This window comes from Notolepis coatsorum (assembly GCF_963971535.1).
Source record: "Notolepis coatsorum genome assembly, chromosome: 15".
Lineage (NCBI taxonomy): Eukaryota > Metazoa > Chordata > Actinopteri > Aulopiformes > Paralepididae > Notolepis > Notolepis coatsorum.
The window spans coordinates 5,798,648-5,812,394 of NC_140179.1; the positions used below are offsets into that span (position 1 = coordinate 5,798,648).

The 13,747-nt window shown below is 43.5% G+C and overlaps 1 pseudogene across 1 annotated transcript; it reads left to right on the top strand.

Annotated features, from left to right (window-relative positions):
- Positions 1 to 603: 603 nt before the first annotated feature.
- On the top strand, positions 604 to 8,588 carry LOC311241647 (ankyrin repeat and SOCS box protein 11-like; annotated as a pseudogene). The gene is made up of 6 exons: positions 604 to 610; positions 2,250 to 2,333; positions 2,829 to 3,071; positions 7,115 to 7,252; positions 7,681 to 7,890; positions 8,533 to 8,588. The product of its transcript is annotated as an ankyrin repeat and SOCS box protein 11-like (transcript).
- The last annotated feature ends 5,159 nt before the right edge of the window (positions 8,589 to 13,747 follow it).

A 13,747-nucleotide genomic window follows, 5' to 3' on the forward strand; every position in this document is an offset into this window, starting at 1 on the left:
GGGTGCAAATCTGGGCCTATATTTTGCTCCTTGAGTGTAAGGTTTTGATAATTGTGTAATACTTTTGATTTGAGTGTTTACGCAATTGAAGAAAACTGTAAAGACTAGAGATGAACTGTTTATTTATTTTGTACATAGGCTGTGCATATTTTTGTTTGTTTGTTTGTTTATTTGCTTATGTGTATGATTCTTAACTGTGTTTTTATTTGGTTATTGGTGTATATGTGTATGTATGTACAGTATATGTATATTTGTACTCCTGTTGGGGCTTCTTGGACCAGATCAATGTTTTATCTGGCTAAATAAATAAATAAATAAGAAACTGATGATTTGGTCCTGTTAACTTTGAATTTTCTATGGGGACTGCCCAGATCCCTCTCATGGACCTGGACCTCACTTTGAGAACCTCTAATGATTCTAGTTATTCAGTATTCATCTCTAATTACTCTAAAATTGCGTATTTCTGTGTTTAAAAAAAAAAAAAAAAAAAAAAGAGAAAGAAAGGGGGGGGGGGGGGGTGGTTTTTGAGGAGGTTTTTGTGCTTCTCACTAGACTGACTGTTGGGAGATAACGGTTGGATTGAGGTTCGCATGCAACGCACTCATGGCCGGTAAGGTTTTCTTTGAAGTTCTTGAGAAGTACAATTATTTGTTTGCATTTTGTACTTTTAGTTTTGCATTTGGTCTTTATTCTTTTAACTTTTTTTTACTGTATGAAGCACAATCTCAGGAGGCTCATACAGCATTTCACTGTAGGCCTAATGTACATGTTCCTTATAAGGAATATGTACATTAGGCCTACAGTGAAATGCTGTATGAGCCTCTTGAGATTGTGCACATATTATGTGAAAAAATAAAACAACTTGAAACTATTTACAAGCATACAGACACAAATACATCACAGATGATCTGATTTGAACAGAAATGTGGAAAATAAGTTGTGAGCACACGCTACATGCAGGTAGAATCTGTAATGCCGTCAAAAACACTTGGTCTGTGTGTGTATTGTGTGGGCAGGGAATGGACCATGCTCTGCCAAAATAGATGCTGCTGTTTGACTGTATTACAGATTCTACCTTTTAAGTTTGAGTTCTACATTTCCTTACAGCCTGAACTGTAGGGAGGGAAAGAGTATGTGTCTGTGTTTGCCCTGGAGGGGGGGATTGATTGATTGATTGAAAACTTTATTAACAGATTGCAGAATGGGTACAATACAGTACAGCTCAATACACACAATTGTTAAGGGGATGCAGACCAGAGAAAGACTTTCGTCTTGTTTACATCAGGGTCCCCCATTTTCAATTCATCAGGACATATATGACATACATGACATACAGATAGTCAGTACTGCTACATCTATACATTTATGACATACCAGATTTGCAAATACAGTACTGTTTGTGATACAGAAGGAGTCAAGAAAAGGGAGTATATACATTTGACGTAGAAACTGTACATTGGAGGAGGTTGGGTGGGGGGGGGTTGGGTACATTCGGATATTGACAACCATACTGGGTCATTTACATTGGAGGTGGTTGGGGGGGGGGGGGGCACACTGTATAAACTAAACAAGCAAAACTGTACATTGAGGGGGGGGGGGGGAGACACTGTACAAACAAACAAAATTGTACATTGGACTATTGACAGAACCATACTAGGTAAATGACTGTACATTGGAGGGGGTTGGGTTAGGATATTTACAGGGGCCAGTTTTGAATTGCAGTCTCCCGTAGGTGTCCCTTGAGAGAGGTTTTGAAAGTGGGTAGTGATCCACATTCCTTTACAGCTGTGGGTAGGGCGTTCCACATTGATGTGGCATAATTGCGAAACGTGTTTAGTCCCTTGTTTGAGCCGAATCTGGGTTTAACATGATTTGTGGAGCTCCCTCTGGTGTTGTGATCGTGGTATTCACTGACCTTTGGGAAGTATTTTGACATGTACATGGGTACCCCGGTCGTGTAGTGTATCTTGTAGACCAGGCCCATTGCAAGTTGCTGTACTCCGTCGTCTACTCTAAGCCATCCTAGGTTGTCAAAGTGGGCAGGGGTGAGGTGGGTTCTAGGAGTAAGGTCAAGCAGTAGTCTGACCAGTTTGTTTTGAGATGTTTGTAATTTTGTTTTTAGCGCCTTTGAGGTGCTTTGGTACCATGAGGTGCAAGCATAGTCGTAGTACCCCTGAATGAGTGCTCCTGCCAGAGTCTTCAGGGGGGGTTGGTCACCAGAATCCACAACACTCTCCTGTGTCCTTCAGATTCCTGCTCAGACAGAACTCCTCTCCACGACCCTGCCTACCATGCAGGGGCGCCTCCTCAACCCGACGACCCTGGTCTCACAGGTACAGAGAGAAGGATCCCCCTTTAACCCTTTCACTACCACACTACCAAAGGGTTAACCCTTTCACTGTGACAATACAGAAGGTTAACCCTTTCACTGCCACACTACCAAAGGGTTAACCCTTTCACGGCCACACTACAGACGGTTAACCCTTTCGCTGCCACACGACAAAAGGGTTAACCCTTTCCACAACCACACTACAGACGGTTAACCATTTCACTACCACACTACAGAAGGGGTTAACCTTCTGTAGTATGGTTGTGGAAAGGGTTAACTCTGAATATACATAAATAAAATAAGAATTGGTTCTTACTCGCTTGCCTGGGTAAATAAAGGTTAAATAAATGTTAAAAAAAAAAAATTGTTATTGTTTTTTTTTTTTTTTTTTTGACCGATACCGATATTTTCCGATATCACATTTTACTGCCGATATCGGCCGATAATATCGGACATCCCTAATCCTCACACACCCTGTCCTCCGTCTCCCCTCCTCCAGGGTTTCCAGGTGGACACGCTGACGCCAGACAGAGTCTCCCCGCTCCACGAGGCCTGCCTGGGGGGGCGCTCTCCTCTGCGTGTGCCAGGTTTCTGCTGGCCAACGGTGCTGTAAGGAGGAGCTCCCTTTTCACCTTCTATCATCTGTTTCTTTTCACGTGTGTCCTGCTGCTCATTCAGGACAGCAGCAACGACCACACCACACACCACCTGGCGTCGCCCGTCCACGAGGCTGCGAAGAAAGGTGTGTGTCTGCCTGTCTGTCTGTCGTCTGATCGTCGACATCAACATGTACAATTTTGCCCATGGCAATCCAATTAGTTACAAATATCGAGAGGGAGACAGACAGCTAATAACGGAAAGACAATTACGGTAGAATAAAATAAAAGCTAGACTGAGATAAAATGGAATATAAACTAAATTATACTCGTCACAACAAAGAATCACGATACTTAAAGGGATAGTTAAAAATTTTGGAACCCTAGCCCTATTTTTATTTTTTTACTTTGTAATGATGTTCTTCATACTAGCTCTGCTCTGCCGCAAACCAATGCAAAGTCAATGGGGCTGAGCTCCTGTCTGTACCACCTGTACTTAACCCTTTCACTGCCACACTTCTTCTTTCGTGTAACGTCAGAGGTCCAACTCCGTATCTTGTAGCCATGCCCTTAACTCTGGTCCCACATCAAAGAGGCTGGCTTCCGAGTGAATGAATGAATGAATGAATGAATGAATGAAAACTTTATTTAACAGATTGCAGAATGGGTACAATACAGTACGGCTCAATACATACAATTGTTAAGGGGATGCAGACCTGAGAAAGACGTTTGTCTTGTTTCCATCAGGGTCCCCCATTTTCAATTCATAGACATTTATGACATACACAACATACATGACATTTATGGCATAGGGACATATAGGTATTTAGTAGTACCGATACATTTGTGACATAAACGGTATTCAAATATACAGTACTGTTACCCCTAGATCCTGACAGAGTATATATGATGGGGAGGGGACTGTACATTAGGAGGGGGTGGGTGGGTGGGAGAGAAATATACATACGGCGGGGAGGGAATATATACATACATATATACTGCCACCAGTTTAAAAATACTGTAAATCAGTGAGAGTTGCCAAGTGTTACAATGGCCCGTCCAAAGATCTCTCGTCATTGTATTGACTATAGGGCTTAAACCACTACACCTTGCATTCAAGATCCTTATATTTAATGGTTATCACGTGGTATCACAATTAATACAACGATAACACACATCATTCGCCAGGCCAATATACAGAATACAAAACATACATTCAAAACTAAGAATCTCTGGAAAATCTAGTACATTTACAAACCAATGAGCTTCTAGATAGACACTAGAAAATATATGCAGCCAGTATGAGCTTCTAGATAGACGGTAGGATCTATCAAATATCAAATATCCACACGGGTCCTTCTGGGTTTAGATGTCCACGTTTATTTAGTAAGAACAAAAGACAAAATGTACAATATTCAATGAATGGTCATTCTTCCTAAGTCAGCTCCTATCTAGGTCCGTCTCCCTGGAAGTCGGCCACCAGAAGAACACAACTCTCTCTCTCTCTCTCTCTCTCTCTCCTTGAGCTCTTTTGATAACGCAGATGGGTCTGTTCTAAAATAAAATAGTTGCATTTACGACTGACCCACGCCCCACACATCCTGGCTGTGGGTTCAACCGAAGGCCTTGAAGATAGAGTGTCCCGTATGAAGTGTCCCGGCTGCCCAGAGATAAGAGGTGAGGGAGAAGGTTATAGGCTGAATCAACCTCCCCATGGAGGTCCGGCCCCCACATTGTTACCAACCCCCCCTGGAACAGAGGGAAGAGACAGACCCAAATCCCACAGTAATGACCAAAGGTGATCAAATACAAATAAAATGGTTGCATATTGTTGTCCAACCCACCCAGAGTATGAAAATAAAGATTTTGACTTCCCCACATGCAAAGGAACAGAGGTATTAAAGATAGGAATCAAATATGTGAATATCCAATCAAACAAACTTTACCCCGGTAGGCTAGAAACGGTGTCCCTCAGAACAATGATAGAGTGACTGAGTGAATGTACCTCCTAATGACCTCATCTTTCACAACTCAGCATCTTCAAGATCAATTTAAACCCCAAACCCTGGGTAGAGGAGCTGTGAATGTCACTGATCTCTACTTCAGCTCACAAAACTCAGCCTCTGCAGGGTAATATACCAGAAGTCCAGGATAGAGAGGCTGAGTGAATGTGGTGTTGACTCTGTGCAGGAGGGTCATTGTGTCAGTGACGCTGTAGAAGCACAGAGTCCCTGCCCTGTGATCCAGGTACACTCCTATTCTGGAGGACCGGGGGCCCGGTACTGTTATGTTCTTTTTATTGTGTCTGAAGAAGTACTTACATTTACCGCACTCTAAAGTCCAGGATTTGGAATTGTATCCAGGGTGGTCTGTATAGGGGGCAGATGGTCAGGATGTGCTCAACAGTCTGCTCAGGGTCTCCACACTCACATGCAGCGCTGTCTGCCTGGCCCCACTTCTTTAATGATGCTTTGAAGCGACCGACCCCAGATCTTACACGGTTCAGCAGAACCCATTGCCGGCGTGGAAGATCGTGTCCTGTGGCGCCATCTCCTGGATCCCAGATGTAGTGGTGGATACGGGTTGGCCCAGCACTCTCCCACTCTCTCTTCCAGGCTGCCGCCAGCCATCCATTTCTGGACAGGTCCTCAGTGGTGGAACGGAGCATCTCTTTTGCCACCTTGTTGTAGGGACTTGAGTCTGCTCATAGGTGCTGTTGTTGTTGTGGTGTTACACGACAGAAGGTTAACCCTTTACTATCACACAACCGACGGTCGGTGAAAGGGTTAAGCTGACTGAAGCTCACTGAAATCTACTCTGTGCACTGTGGAGTAAATGTCAGTTAGCTTCACTCAACTTGTACTACTACTAATAATAATAACTTTATTTATTATTTGTATAGCACCTTTCATACAAGAGTTGCAGCTCAAAGTGGTTCACAGCAGTAAAAAAAAAAAAAAAAAAAAAAAACTCATAAAATGCGGGGATCAAGAGCAAATGCTAGGTGGTGCAGTGGGCAAGGCGCTCACCACCAATGCAGGAGACGCTGGGTTCGAGCCCAGCTCTCCGCATTGCTATCAGCTTGGCTGGTCGTTCATACTAATACAATTGGCAGTATTAGGGGGTGGGAAGCTGGTGGGTGGGTGACATATAAAACGAGCATAAAATAGATAGCAGCAAAATAGACAAGGACAAGTACTGACAGGGGCTTGACCCCATTGAGTTTGCATTAGTTTGTGACTGTAGTTGGAGCTAGTATGTGGGACATCTTGGATTGTGCAGAGAAAGGAGAAAGTAGTTTGCTTGGGGTGTTTCTGTTTCAGGGAATTTCACGGAACAGTATTTCAAAAGGAAATATCCTAATTCATTCATTAAATTCCACTGCATTCCACATAGGCTCTATTTGTGCCGCCCAGGTAGATTAAGACCCGCCCAGGTGGAAAAGAAGACCTGCGATTGTCATTTCATAATAAAGCACACACAGACCAGCACAGACCTTCAATTTCAGAAGCTAGCTATTCAGCCCTGCATTGACATTGAGGAATGGGAGGGGCTGCGTTTCAGACCCTCTCTCTCTCTCTCTCTCTCTCTCTCTCTCTCACTCTGTACGTTCAATGATTTTAAGTAGCCAAATGTTACAGTATAAAAACACAAACTGGATAGTTGATGATAATAAATATTTCAAAGGTCTGCCTATGATTGAAATATCACTGCAACGTGGTTACATGTTATCTGTATGACTGTATTTCTCACGATCACCTGAGACTCTGCTTCATGAGACATATGTTGTTTTGATGTTGCCTTTCTTTGAAGCCCAGATCCAGAATTATATATATATTTTCATCATATACTGTAGGTTACCATAAAACATGCTTATATACTGACATACATTCTTGAAAAGTTAGATGGAAAAGAAACAGCAAATACAATGCATACACATATATATACCTGTTATGTGTTAGTCCCTATCTAGAGCTCAAATCAACTAGAGGATGAAAACAGTTTCCTTTGGCGGTGGGCCATCTTTCCTTTGGTTTCCTTTTTGGTGGCGTGTGGCCATTTGTGTTTATATTTGGATTATGGATTGGGCCTTTAAAGTAAGGGAATTGTGTACTTTGTGTGCCATCACTGGTAAACTGGCACAGAGACCCATTTCACTGACTGAAATACATGTATGTTTCCTCCTCAGGCCACAGAGAATGTCTGGAGCTGTTACTGACCCACAGAGCTCACATTGACCTGGAACTGCCGGTGGTGGGCACCCCTCTGTACTCCGCCTGCCTGGCCCATGCGGCCAAAGACTGTGTCCAGACGCTCCTGCTCTCAGGTTAGAATGAACAATGTTGCAGACTAATCTTAACCCTTTCCGTTAACCCTTTCACTACCACACTACAGACCGTCTGTAGTGTGACCGTCTGTAGTGTGGTAGTGAAAGGGTTAACCTTCTGTAGTGTGGTAGTGAAAGGGTTAACCCTTTGTCATGTGGCAGTGAAAGGGTTAACATTCTGTATTGTCGCAGTGAAAGGGTAACCTTTTGGTAGCGTGGCAGTGAAAGGGTTAACATGCACATACACTATATAGGTTTACTTTCTGTAAATAATTGACTATTTTATTTTTTATCTTACCTCATTTTATATTTGATTTGATTTGATCTTACTTGATGCTCTCTTAATTGTGCACCGTTGAGCTTGAAACACACAAAAACATCATTACCGGCAAATGCCCCTGTATTGTTGGTGTATTTGACTAATAAAGAACCTGAACTCGAACGTACAGGAGCAGACGTGCGTCTGGGACGCGGGCAGGACAGCCCTCTCCACGCGGCGGTGCGGGGGGGGAGGAGTCGGCACGGCGGAGCTTCTGATGGACTACGTGCTGATGGGAGTTGTAGGAACGCGGAGGGAAAGACGCCCCTGGACGTGGCGCCGCCCAACAGCAGGACGAGAACGGCTCTGCTGACGAGAGGTGTGTTTGTTCATATAGATATAATATAAAGGCTAGGTGACTCACCCGCGCTGCTGGCCAATGGATACTTGACGTTGCCACATGGCGGCCATCTTGCCACAGGCAGCACGCCCACTCATAACATGAATGTCTATGGTGCATCATGTACTATTGAAATAACCATAGCTTGCTCAATTTTCAATAGATTTTCGTTTGTTATAAACGTCAGAGATGTAGTTATCATACTGCATACTTATAATGGACTTTCATATGAAAATTATTTCAACATGTCCAAGCATCCTGAATCATAGCCACATTAATAATGTTTGTAAATCGGTTGAAAATTGAGCAAGCTATGGTTATTTTAATAGTACATGCACCATAGACATTCATGTTATGAGTGGGCGTGCTGCCTGGGACAAGATGGCCACCGGTGAACTACGCTGAAGACTCTGCCTTGCACCATCTAGACCGATCCTCTCTCCTCTCCTCGCTGATTTAGAGTCCGGTTGTATTGATTAGGATTGTAAAAGCCTTTTCTGCTGTGGGAACATGCTGCTTCTGCTGCTGCTGCTGCAGGGGATTTGAAGTGAACACGCTGTTATTTCAGAGCGAACAGTAGCCCGGTCTTTAGGGGGACTCCTCCTCTGGTCGCCCCGCCAGGCAGGGGAGCTGCTCCCCGGCTCCCGGTGGCTCTGAACCGGGGGGTCTATGACTGAGAAGGGGGGTCCTGCTCCTGGCTGAGAATCGTGGGGCATCATCACCACCCAGATGCAGGTCATCACGGGCTGCATGGGAGGTTAATAAGAGTGTGTGCAGCCAGCACAATGGGAGCCAAACAGATGAAATGTCGTTATGCCAATTCCCCCCTCCCCTACCTGGTCGTTGTGCGCATGTTCCCCCTACTGGTCGGTACAATGGAACCCTGAAGTCTACCACATGCTTCCTCCGACACATGCAGAGACAGCCAGCGGCTCTCTTTTCACCTGGCAGCGAGGACTCTCATTGGTGAAGAGTGGGAGGTCACGCTGCCTTCACCACTTCCTGCCTTTCGCTGAGCAGGCGCCCAGACCTGACCTACGCCAGATTACCACCCACGACTTCCCTCCCGCTAACTCAGCCAAACGAGTTAGTATGGCGATCGGCCCAAGCCGCAGGCAATGCTGACTCCGGGAGTCGAGACCGCAGCCTCTTGCATTGGTGACGAGCACAATCTCCGCTACGCCACCCGACCGCCCGAACATAGAATTTAAATGGAAAATCTAAAACACTGAATTTACTATTCAGAACACAGAATTCATTAGTGAATTCATGATACATAATACAGAATTTTGACTTGACGTCGATTTTACAACACAGCATATAGAATGGGTCACTAGAGTAGCTGATAATGTTGGTCCTCTGGTCAAGTTATTCTAGAACCCGAATCTTCAAAGTGAAATATCACTTTAACCCAAGTTCAGCCTCAAAATAAATCAGTCTTAGTTTGAATGCGAATACAATCGGACTGATCATGCAACAGGCCCTTGGTGATTTCCAGACTACTATCTTGAGTTGAACTATTTTACTATTATATTATAAATATAGTGTTAGGTATTATAAAACATGCCGTTTTTTTTCCACACAAAGTGACGTGTAAAATACTCAAAACATATTAATCTGTTGCAATGAAGCTCATCTCTTGCTAATCCCTGTGCTTAACCCCAGGCTTATCCCATATAGTCCATATACATCCCCGGGGGGTCTCAGTTGGCACAACATTTAGCAAAGAGCATTTGAAGGAAATGTGTTTTTAATATCCCAAATCTAAACTGTGGGAAAAGAACAGAAGATGTCCTGTAGTTCACTGTGTGTTCCTTCCTTGAAGTTGTGATGACAAGATAACTTGGCATCTGCTGCCTTGTTTCCTGTGGACAATCACAACAGCATCAGATAAGGCCGTCAATCCACTGGCTCCCTCCTCGAGCCGTGGCCTCGACTGTTTCACTGCCATAATAACGAGTTAGATAAAGAATGCTATTTTCATTCGGTAGATAAATAGATGCTCTTTATGATTCAATGAATTATTAAATTTGAATTGGACATTATTTATTCGTTTTTATGCATGTCTTTTACACCACATGTAGAAAATCTCCAAATATTCCAATAAAACAAACGTCATTTTTGACACCGCATGCAATGCTACACGACAATGTATTTCCTTTGAAGATTTGTATTATCGTATTCTTTTTAGGCCCATCACCTCTTTCACATTACTGTCCCTTTAAAAAATTATATTTAATAAAATATGAAAGGCTATAGATCTGTATATAGAGTAAAATAAAATAAAAACGGAATAAAAGTATTGCTCCTCCCCCATCTAGTGGCTGAATGTTATCAATAGCACATTTAAATATAAAAAAAAAAAAACTAGATCATTTTATTGTAATATGCATTGCTGTTAAAAACATCATTCAAATAATTGAGGGTGGAACCGTATAGTGCAATGTTCTATTTGAGCCACTATGGGAGTGTTCTATCATGAACAACACCTCCATGTGAGCTTGTAGCTGCCTGGTCTGCACACATGGATATATCTATGGGTCTGCATGCTGTGGTGTTCCACAAGGAAGCATACTAGGACCGCTACTCTTCCTAATTTATGCAAATGACATGTCGTCAGCCTGTGACTGCAACTTGTTCCTGTTTGCGGACGACTCAGCCCTGCTGGTCTCTGACAAGAACAAATTGCAGGTTGAAAAAACCCTCAGCACGGAACTAGGCAAAATCTGCATATGGCTCGCTGATAACAAACTATCATTACACCTGGGCAAAACAGAGTCCATTCTCTTCGGTTCAAATAACAAACTCAGCAAGACCGACGGATTCTCAGTTACAGTGGGTGACAATATTGTCACAAGGAAAGACGAAATTACCTACCTGGGTTCCATCCTAGAGGCAAATCTTTCCTGTGACAAAATGGCATCCAATGTAATAAAAAAAGTCAACCAACGAACTAGATTCTTGTACCGGATCTCCTCTCTGGTAAACAAGAATACCCTGAAGACTCTGGCAGGAGCACTCATTCAAGGGTACTATGACTATGCGTGCACCTCATGGTACCAAAGCACCTCAAAGGCGCTTAAAACAAAATTACAAACATCACAAAACAAACTGGTCAGACTACTACTTGACCTGAACCCCAGAACCCACCTCACCCCTGCCCACTTTGCCAACCTAGGATGGCTTAGAGTAGACGACAGAGTACAGCAACTTGCAATGGGCCTGGTCTACAAGATACACTATACGACCGGGGTGCCCATGTACATGTCAAAATACTTCCCAAAGGTCAGTGAATACCACAACCACTACACCAGAGGAAGCTCAACAAATCATGTTAAACCCAGATTCGGCTCAAACAAGGGACTAAACACGTTTCGCAATTATGCCACAACAATGTGGAACGCCCTACCGAAAGCTGTAAAGGAATGTGAATCCCTGCCCACATTCAAAACCGCTCTTAAAGAGCACCTACGGGAGGCTGCAATTCGAAACTGGCCACCGTAAATGCCCAAAACCCCCACCACCTCCTAATAGACAGTCTCCTCCCCACCGCATGTATATATTCCCTCCCCGCCGTATGTATATTTCCCTCCCACCCACCCACCCCCTCCTAATGTACAGTCCCCTCCCCATCATATGTATATACTCTGTCAGGATCTAGGGGTAACAGTACTGTATATTTGAATACCGTTATGTCACAAATGTATCAGTACTAAATACCTATATGTCCCTATGCCATAAATGTCATGTATATTGTGTATGTCATAAATGTCTATATGAATTGAAAATGGGGGACCCTGATGTAAACTAGACAAACGTCTTTCTCTGGTCTCCATCCCCTTAACAATTGTATGTATTGAGCCGTACTGTATTGTACCCATTCTGCAATCTGTTAAATAAAGTTCTCATTCATTCATTCATTCATATGTGTTTGTTGGTATGAAGACGCGTGTGTGCCAAGGAACACGGCGACATTATGGGATGTGCGCTTACCATCTTCTCCAGAGTCGGACAAGAAGGATAGATACCAATTTCCTCTCTGTGCGTTCAGTAGAAAGTATACAGCCTGACTGATATCGGCCTATCACATCTGTATTGGCCGATATTATAATAATAATAAACTTTATTTGTTTCGCACCTTTCATACCAGAATTGCAGCTCACAGCAGTAAGAAAGAGACAGGCGTACTGCTACTTTAGTGGGTCTGCTTGGGCGGCCTGCCCAGCTAGATTAAGATCCATTGACAAGCTGCCTCTCTGCCCGTTACGACCCCTGTGAGTCTAAGGGTAAAGGGCTGTAACATAAAACAGTTGGTTGACAGAAAAGATGGACCACGTTTGTAAACAACAATGATATTTATTGAGAGATGCAAAGGAAGCACATGTAGCTCAGGGGTGAGCCCAGGCCAAAACAACAAACAAACACCACTATACTCCAAATAAACCCAATCTAATCTATGGTAAAAGAAATTACATTACCTAAACTACCCTTACCTAACCAAAACAGGAGAAAACAATATCCAAAGGAAATGGCAGCTCACCCCATCTGTGCTTCCTGAGAAAGAGAGAAAAACACATTAATGATACATACAACAAAATGGAAACATAACAAAACAATCTATAGGTAACAATGCTCTCTCTGCGGCCATACAATCACAAAGGCACTTTCACTATTACAAAGGCCTATAAACAAAAAGGGATATTATCAAAGTACAATGCCACAAAATAACACTAGGCCTAGCCTCATGCCAGAGAGAGAGAAAGACTGAAGGGAGAAGCCATGTTTTAACAGGTGTGTGGTGATCCATGATTGGGTGGTGTTGATTGAGTGTTGGAGTCTGGAAAACCATCCACCAATCGGTGCTGTGCTGGGTAATGGAAGGGCAGGCCTGGCAGGGACCAATGGTGGAGGGAACAATGGCTGGAGGGAGGAAAGAAAAATGGAGAACACACACACATGGAGACACACACTGGGGAATATATACATTGGGATGTAACACCCCCGTACATAAGACAAAAACATGTTTGACACATAACACCAACTAAACATGTATCTCTGAGATAACATGTACTTCAAAACAAAGAGCTATGAAAAAAACAAAAATAAGCCGTCGGTACCACAATGAACCAGTCAACAAACAAGTTGACCGCACGAGAGATTTAACTCCGAGATAGAGCATCCGCCAACACATTCTCAGACCCCTTCTTATGCTTTATGCTGAGGTTATAATTTTGCACTATGAGCGCCCAACGCATGAGGCGCTGATTGTGGTGATAGTGATAGTGGAGCGTGAATATATAAACCTGACACAAGTGATTTCAGGGTGATTTGAAAGGACATATCAAAGCAGGTCGGCCTTTTAAAATGTGGACTGCTATCCTTTTTAAAGGCATCCTTTGACATTTTAAATCGTAGTCGATTATCGCTCATACCAGACACAGGGCGACAGTGGCTCAGGAGGTAGAGTGGTCGCCTGGCAATCGGAAGGTTCCTGGTTCAATTACTGCTCCTCCCGGGCAGCGTGTCGAAGTGTCCTTGAGCAAGACACTTAACCTAACTGCTCCCAATGAGCAGGTTGGCACCTTGCATGGTTGAATGTGAGGAGCGCTTTGGATAAAAGCTGCTATATAAATGCACCATTTACCATTTACACTTGTCACATTGGGGTTGGAGGTTCTACAGTTGGAAGAAAGTAGCGAGGGACAGGAGGTGCAAAGGGCTAACAGAAAGAGAGGTGTGGCTCTAGGGCAGGGGTTCTCAAACTTTTTAATACCATGACCCCATTTTATTTAGGATTTATTTTGGCGACACCACACTTAATGTATCGCGTAATATC